A 9810-nucleotide genomic window follows, 5' to 3' on the forward strand; every position below is an offset into this window, starting at 1 on the left:
GGCAGGGATGGATTGTTACAGCACGGGGACCAATAGAAGCAAGGATTTATTATGCCACCATGGAGGCCAAGAATCAAATAATTCATTGTGACATCAAGTGGCCTAAAAGGGCATGGGACGCATTGTGACAGCACAGGCGTTAAGAGAAGCAAGGATCCATTGTGACCCAATGGAGGCTAACAATCTAATGATCCCTTTTGACACCAATGGGCCTAAAAGGGGCAGGGATGTATTGTGAAAGCATGGGGCCCAATTAAAACCTGGTACAATTACGCCACCATGGAGGCCAAGAATCAAATGATTCATTGTGACATCAAGTGGCCTAAAAGGGCATGGGATGCATTGTGACACCACAGGGGTTAAGAGAAGCAAGGATCCATTGTGACCCAATGGAGGCTGACAATCTAATAATCCCTTTTGACACCAATGGGCCTAAAAGGGGCAGGGATGTATTGTGAAAGCATGGGGCCCAATGAAAACCTGGCACAATTACGCCACCATGGAGGCCAAGAATCATATGATTCATTGTGACATCAAGTGGCCTAAAAGGGCATGGGATGCATTGTGACACCACAGGGGTTAAGAGAACCAAGGAACCATTGTTACCCAATGCAGGCTAACAATCTAAGAATCCCTTGTGACACCAGGGGGCGCAAAAGGGCCACGGATGGACTCTGACAGCATGGGGACCTATGGAAGCAAGGAACCATTATGACACCATGAAGGCCAAGAATCAAATGGTTCATTGTAAGACCAAGTGGCCTAAAAGGGCTTGGAATGCATTGTGACAGCACAGAGGTTAAGAGAAGCAAGGAACCATTGTGACCCAATGCTGGCTAACAATCTAATGATCCCTTGTGGCACCAGGGTGTATAAAAAGGGCCAGGGATGAATTGTGACAGCATGGGGCCCAATAGAAACAAGGAACCATTATGACACCATGGAGGCCAAGAATCAAATGATTCATTGTGACATCAAGTGGCCTAAAAGGGCATGGGATGCATTGTGACACCACAGGGGTTAAGAGAAGCAAGGAACCATTGTGACCCAATGTAGGCTAACAATCTAAGAATCCCTTTTGTCACCAGGGGGCGCAAAAGGACCACGGATGAACTCTGACAGCATGGGGAGCTATAGAAGCAAGGAACCATTATGACACCATGAAGGCCAAGAATCAAATGGTTCATTGTAAGACCAAGTGGCCTAAAAGGGCATGGGATGCATTGTGACACCACAGAGGTTAAGAGAAGCAAGGAACCATTGTGACCCAATGCAGGCTAACAATCTAATGATCCCTTGTGACACCAATGGGCCTAAAAGGGGCAGGGATGAATTGTTACAGCACGGGGACCAATAGAAGCAAGGATCTATTACGCCACCATGGAGGCCAAGAATCAAATAATTCATTGTGACATCAAGTGGCCTAAAAGGGCATGGGATGCATTGTGACAGCACAGGGGTTAAGAGAAGCAAGGATCCATTGTGACCCAATGGAGGCTAACAATCTAATGATCCCTTTTGACACCAGGGGGCCTAAAAGGGCAGGGATGTATTGTGAAAGCATGGGGCCCAATTAAAACCTGGTACAATTTCGCCACCATGGAGGCCAAGAATCAAATGATTCATTGTGACATCAAGTGGCCTCAAAGGGCTTGGGATGCATTGTGACACCACAGAGGTTAAGAGAAGCAAGGAACCATTGTGACCCAATGCAGGCTAACAATCTAATGATCCCTTGTGACACCAATGGGCCTAAAAGGGGCAGGGATGAATTGTTACAACACGGGGACCAATAGAAGCAAGGATCTATTATGCCACCATGGAGGCCAAGAATCAAATGATTCATTGTGACATCAAGTGGCCTAAAAGGGCATGGGATGCATTGTGACGGCACAGAGGTTAAGAGAAGCAAGGAACCATTGTGACCCAATGCAGGCTAACAATCTAATGATCCCCTGTGGCACCAGGGGGTATAAAAAGGGCCAGGGATGGATTGTTACAGCACGGGGACCAATAGAAGCAAGGATCTATTATGCCACCGTGGAGGCCAAGAATCAAATGATTCATTGTGACATCAAGTGGCCTAAAAGGGCATGGGATGCATTGTGACACCACAGGGGTTAAGAGAAGCAAGGAACCATTGTGACCCAATGCAGGCTAACAATCTAAGAATCCCTTTTGACACCAGGGGCGCAAAAGGACCATGAATGAACTCTGACAGCATGGGGAGCTATAGAAGCAAGGAACAATTATGACACCATGAAGGCCAAGAATCAAATGGTTCATTGTAAGACCAAGTGGCCTAAAAGGGCTTGGAATGCATTGTGACACAACAGAGGTTAAGAGAAGCAAGGAACCATTGTGACCCAATGCAGGCTAACAATCTAATGATCCCTTGTGGCACCAGGGGGTATAAAAAGGGCCAGGGATGGATTGTTACAGCACGGGGACCAATAGAAGCAAGGATCTATTATGCCACCGTGGAGGCCAAGAATCAAATGATTCATTGTGACATCAAGTGGCCTAAAAGGTCATGGGATGCATTGTGACACCACAGGGGTTAAGAGAAGCAAGGATCCATTGTGACCCAATGGAGGCTAACAATCTAATAATCCCTTTTGACACCAATGGGCCTAAAAGGGGCAGGGATGTATTGTGAAAGCATGGGGACCAATGAAATCCTGGTACAATTACGCCACCATGGAGGCCAAGAATCAAATGATTCATTGTGACATCAAGTGGCCTAAAAGGGCATGGGATGCATTGTGACACCACAGGGGTTAAGAGAAGCAAGGAACCATTGTTACTTAATGCAGGCTAACAATCTAAGAATCCCTTTTGACACCAGGGGGGGCAAAAGGGCCACGGATGGACTCTGACAGCATGGGGAACTATAGAAGCAAGGAACCATTATGACACCATGAAGGCCAAGAATCAAATGGTTCATTGCGACATCAAGTGGCCTAAAAGGGCATGGGATGCATTGTGACAGCACAGGGGTTAAGAGAAGCAAGGATCCATTGTGACCCAATGGAGGCTAATAATCCCAGGATCCCATTTGACACCAGGGGGGGGAATAGGGCCAGGGATGAATTGTGACAGCATGGGGCCCAATAGAAACAAGGAACCATTATGACACCATGGAGGCCAAGAATCAAATGATTCATTGTGACATCAAGTGGCCTAAAAGGGCATGGGATGCATTGTGACACCATAGGGGTTAAGAGAAGCAAGGAACCATTGTGACCCAATGCAGGCTAACAATCTAAGGATCCCTTTTGACACCAGGGGGCGTAAAAGGTCCAGGGATGAATTGTGACAGCATGGAGCCCAATAGAAGCAAGGAAGCATTATGACACCATGGAGGCCAAGAATCAAATGATTCATTGTGACATCAAGTGGCCTAAAAGGGCATGGGATGCATTGTGACACCACAGAGTTTAAGAGAAGCAAGGAATCATTGTGACCCAATGCAGGCTAACAATCTAATGATCCCTTGTGGCACCAGGGGGTATAAAAAGGGCCAGGGATGGATTGTTACAGCACGGGGACCAATAGAAGCAAGGATCTATTATGCCACCGTGGAGGCCAAGAATCAAATGATTCATTGTGACATCAAGTGGCCTAAAAGGGCATGGGATGCATTGTGACAGCACAGGGGTTAAGAGAGGCAAGGATCCATTGTGACCCAATGGAGGCTAACAATCTAATAATCCCTTTTGACACCAATGGGCCTAAAAGGGGCAGGGATGTATTGTGAAAGCATGGGGCCCAATGAAAACCTGGTACAATTACGCCACCATGGAGGCCAAGAATCAAATGATTCATTGTGACATCAAGTGGCCTAAAAGGGCATGGGATGCATTATGACACCACAGGAGTTAAGAGAACCAAGGAACCATTGTGACCCAATGCAGGCTAACAATCTAAGAATCCCTTGTGACACCAGGGGGCGCAAAAGGGCCACGGATGGACTCTGACAGCATGGGGACCTATAGAAGCAAGGAACCATTATGACACCATGAAGGCCAAGAATCAAATGGTTCATTGTGACATCAAGTGGCCTAAAAGGGCTTGGAATGCATTGTGACAGCACAGAGGTTAAGAGAAGCAAGGAACCATTGTGACCCAATGCAGGCTAACAATCTAATGATCCCTTGTGGCACCGGGGGGTATAAAAAGGGCTAGGGATGGATTGTTACAGCACGGGGACCAATAGAAGCAAGGATCTATTATGCCACCATGGAGGCCAAGAATCAAATGATTCATTGTGACATCAAGTGGCCTAAAAGGGCATGGGATGCATTGTGACACCACAGAGGTTAAGAGAAGCAAGGAACCATTGTGACCCAATGCAGGCTAACAATCTAATGATCCCTTGTGACACCAATGGGCCTAAAAGGGGCAGGGATGAATTGTTACTACACGGGGACCAATAGAAGCAAGGATCTATTATGCCACCATGGAGGCCAAGAATCAAATGATTCATTGTGACATCAAGTGGCCTAAAAGGGCATGGGATGCATTGTGACAGCACAGAGGTTAAGAGAAGCAAGGAACCATTGTGACCCAATGCAGGCTAACAATCTAATGATCCCTTGTGGCACCAGGGGGTATAAAAAGGGCCAGGGATGGATTGTTACAGCACGGGGACCAATGGAAGCAAGGATCTATTAAGCCACCGTGGAGGCCAAGAATCAAATGATTCATTGTGACATCAAGTGGCCTAAAAGGGCATGGGATGCATTGTGACACCACAGAGGTTAAGAGAACCAAGGATCCATTGTGACCCAACGTAGGCTAACAATCTAATGATCCCTTGTGGCACCAATGGGCCTAAAAGGGGCAGGGATGTATTGTGAAAGTATGGGGCCCAATTAAAACCTGGTACAATTACGCCACCATGGAGGCCAAGAATCAAATGATTCATTGTGACATCAAGTGGCCTAAAAGGGCATGGGATGCATTGTGACACCACAGGGGTTAAGAGAAGCAAGGAACCATTGTGACCCAATGTAGGCTAACAATCTAAGAATCCCTTATGACACCAGGGGGCGCAAAAGGACCACGGATGAACTCTGACAGCATGGGGAGCTATAGAAGCAAGGAACAATTATGACACCATGAAGGCCAAGAATCAAATGGTTCATTGTAAGACCAAGTGGCCTAAAAGGGCTTGGAATGCATTGTGACACCACAGAGGTTAAGAGAAGCTAGGAACCATTGTGACCCAATGCAGGCTAACAATCTAATGATCCCTAGTGACACCAATGGGCCTAAAAGGGCCAGGGATGGATTGTTACAGCACGGGGACCAATAGAAGCAAGGATCTATTATGCCACCATGGAGGCCAAGAATCAAATAATTCATTGTGACATCAAGTGGCCTAAAAGGCATGGGATGCATTGTGACAGCACAGAGGTTAAGAGAAGCAAGGAAACATTGTGACCCAATGCAGGCTAACAATCTAATGATCCCTTGTGGCACCAGGGGGTATAAAAAGGGCCAGGGATGGATTGTTACAGCACGGGGACCAATGGAAGCAAGGATCTATTATGCCACCGTGGAGGCCAAGAATCAAATGATTCATTGTGACATCAAGTGGCCTAAAAGGGCATGGGATGCATTGTGACACCACAGGGGTTAAGAGAAGCAAGGAACCATTGTGACCCAATGTAGGCTAACAATCTAAGAATCCCTTTTGACACCAGGGGGCGCAAAAGGACCACGGATGAACTCTGACAGCATGGGGAGCTATAGAAGCAAGGAACCATTATGACACCATGAAGGCCAAGAATCAAATGGTTCATTGTAAGACCAAGTGGCCTAAAAGGGCTTGGAATGCATTGTGACACCACAGAGGTTAAGAGAAGCAAGGAACCATTGTGACCCAATGCAGGCTAACAATCTAATGATCCCTAGTGACACCAATGGGCCTAAAAGGGCCAGGGATGGATTGTTACAGCACGGGGACCAATAGAAGCAAGGATCTATTATGCCACCATGGAGGCCAAGAATCAAATAATTCATTGTGACATCAAGTGGCCTAAAAGGGCATGGGATGCATTGTGACAGCACAGGGGTTAAGAGAAGCAAGGATCCATTGTGACCCAATGGAGGCTAACAATCTAATGATCCCTTTTGACACCAATGGGCCTAAAAAGTGCAGGGATGTATTGTGAAATCATGGGGCCCAATGAAAACCTGGTACAATTTCGCCACCATGGAGGCCAAGAATCAAATGATTCATTGTGACATCAAGTGGCCTAAAAGGGCATGGGATGCATTGTGACAGCACAGGGGTTAAGAGAAGCAAGGAACCATTGTGACCCAATGTAGGCTAACAATCTAAGAATCCCTTTTGACACCAGGGGGCGCAAAAGGACCACGGATGAACTCTGACAGCATGGGGAGCTATAGAAGCAAGGAACCATTATGACACCATGAAGGCCAAGAATCAAATGGTTCATTGTAAGACCAAGTGGCCTAAAAGGGCTTGGAATGAATTGTGACACCACAGAGGTTAAGAGAAGCAAGGAACCATTGTGACCCAATGCAGGCTAACAATCTAATGATCCCTTGTGGCACCAGGGTGTATAAAAAGGGCCAGGGATGGATTGTTACAGCACGGGGACCAATAGAAGCAAGGATCTATTATGCCACCGTGGAGGCCAAGAATCAAATGATTCATTGTGACATCAAGTGGCCTAAAAGGGCATGGGATGCATTGTGACACCACAGAGGTTAAGAGAAGCAAGGAACCATTGTGACCCAATGCAGGCTAACAATCTAATGATCCCTTGTGACACCAGGGGGCGCAAAAGGGCCACGGATGGACTCTGACAGCATGGGGACCTATAGAAGCAAGGAACCATTATGACACCATGAAGGCCAAGAATCAAATGGTTCATTGTGACATCAAGTGGCCTAAAAGGGCATGGGATGCATTGTGACAGCACAGGGGTTAAGAGAAGCAAGGATCCATTGTGACCCAATAGAGGCTAATAATCCCAGGATCCCATTTGACACCAGGGGGGGGAATAGGGCCAGGGATGGATTGTGACAGCATGGGGCCCAATAGAAACAAGGAACCATTATGACACCATGGGACCCAAGAATCAAATGATTCATTGTGACATCAAGTGGCCTAAAAGGGCATGGGATACATTGTGACACCACAGGGGTTAAGAGAAGCAAGGAACCATTGTGACCCAATGCAGGCTAACAATCTAAGAATCCCTTGTGACACCAGGGGGCGCAAAAGGTCCAGGGATGAATTGTGACAGCATGGAGCCCAATAGAAACAAGGAAGCATTATGACACCATGGAGGCCAAGAATCAAATGATTCATTGTGACATCAAGTGGCCTAAAAGGGCATGGGATGCATTGTGACACCACAGAGGTTAAGAGAAGCAAGGAATCATTGTGACCCAATGCAGGCTAACAATCTAATGATCCCTTGTGGCACCAGGGCGTATAAAAAGGGCCAGGGATGGATTGTTACAGCACGGGGACCAATAGAAGCAAGGATCAATTATGCCACCGTGGAGGCCAAGAATCAAATGATTCATTGTGACATCAAGTGGCCTAAAAGGGCATGGGATGCATTGTGACAGCACAGGGGTTAAGAGAGGCAAGGATCCATTGTGACCCAATGGAGGCTAACAATCTAATAATCCCTTTTGACACCAATGGGCCTAAAAGGGGCAGGGATGTATTGTGAAAGCATGGGGCCCAATGAAAACCTGGTACAATTACGCCACCATGGAGGCCAAGAATCAAATGATTCATTGTGACATCAAGTGGCCTAAAAGGGCATGGGATGCATTGTGACACCACAGGAGTTAAGAGAACCAAGGAACCATTGTGACCCAATGCAGGCTAACAATCTAAGAATCCCTTGTGACACCAGGGGGCGCAAAAGGGCCACGGATGGACTCTGACAGCATGGGGACCTATAGAAGCAAGGAACCATTATGACACCATGAAGGCCAAGAATCAAATGGTTCATTGTGACATCAAGTGGCCTAAAAGGGCTTGGAATGCATTGTGACAGCACAGAGGTTAAGAGAAGCAAGGAACCATTGTGACCCATTGCAGGCAAACAATCTAATGATCCCTTGTGGCACCGGGGGGTATAAAAAGGACCAGGGATGGATTGTTACAGCACGGGGACCAATAGAAGCAAGGATCTATTATGCCACCATGGAGGCCAAGAATCAAATGATTCATTGTGACATCAAGTGGCCTAAAAGGGCATGGGATGCATTGTGACACCACAGAGGTTAAGAGAAGCAAGGAAGCATTGTGACCCAATGCAGGCTAACAATCTAATGATCCCTTGTGACACCAATGGGCCTAAAAGGGGCAGGGATGAATTGTTACAACACGGGGACCAATAGAAGCAAGGATCTATTATGCCACCATGGAGGCCAAGAATCAAATGATTCATTGTGACATCAAGTGGCCTAAAAGGGCATGGGATGCATTGTGACAGCACAGAGGTTAAGAGAAGCAAGGATCCATTGTGACCCAATGTAGGCTAACAATCTAATGATCCCTTGTGGCACCAATGGGCCTAAAAGGGGCAGGGATATATTGTGAAAGTATGGGGCCCAATTAAAACCTGGTACAATTACGCCACCATGGAGGCCAAGAATCAAATGATTCATTGTGACATCAAGTGGCCTAAAAGGGCATGGGATGCATTGTGACACCACAGGGGTTAAGAGAAGCAAGGAACCATTGTGACCCAATGTAGGCTAACAATCTAAGAATCCCTTTTGACACCAGGGGGCGCAAAAGGACCACGGATGAACTCTGACAGCATGGGGAGCTATAGAAGCAAGGAACCATTATGACACCATGAAGGCCAAGAATCAAATGGTTCATTGTAAGACCAAGTGGCCTAAAAGGGCTTGGAATGCATTGTGACACCACAGAGGTTAAGAGAAGCAAGGAACCATTGTGACCCAATGCAGGCTAACAATCTAATGATCCCTAGTGACACCAATGGGCCTAAAAGGGCCAGGGATGGATTGTTACAGCACGGGGACCAATAGAAGCAAGGATCTATTTTGCCACCATGGAGGCCAAGAATCAAATAATTCATTGTGACATCAAGTGGCCTAAAAGGGCATGGGATGCATTGTGACACCACAGAGGTTAAGAGAAGCAAGGAACCATTGTGACCCAATGCAGGCTAACAATCTAATGATCCCTTGTGACACCAATGGGCCTAAAAGGGGCAGGGATGAATTGTTACAACACGGGGACCAATAGAAGCAAGGATCTATTATGCCACCATGGAGGCCAAGAATCAAATGATTCATTGTGACATCAAGTGGCCTAAAAGGGCATGGGATGCATTGTGACACCACAGAGGTTAAGAGAAGCAAGGAACCATTGTGACCCAATGCAGGCTAACAATCTAAGAATCCCTTTTGACACCAGGGGGCGCAAAAGGACCACGGATGAACTCTGACCGCATGGGGAGCTATAGAAGCAAGGAACCATTATCACACCATGAAGGCCAAGAATCAAATGGTTCATTGTAAGACCAAGTGGCCTAAAAGGGCTTGGAATGCATTGTGACAGCACAGAGGTTAAGAGAAGCAAGGAATCATTGTGACCCAATGCAGGCTAACAATCTAATGATCCCTTGTGGCACCAGGGGGTATAAAAAGGGCCAGGGATGGATTGTTACAGCACGGGGACCAATAGAAGCAAGGATCTATTATGCCACCGTGGAGGCCAAGAATCAAATGATTCATTGTGACATCAAGTGGCCTAAAAGGGCATGGGATGCA

The sequence above is a fragment of the Cinclus cinclus genome, unplaced genomic scaffold (genome assembly GCF_963662255.1).
Source record: "Cinclus cinclus unplaced genomic scaffold, bCinCin1.1 SCAFFOLD_63, whole genome shotgun sequence".
NCBI classification, from domain to species: Eukaryota; Metazoa; Chordata; class Aves; order Passeriformes; family Cinclidae; genus Cinclus; species Cinclus cinclus.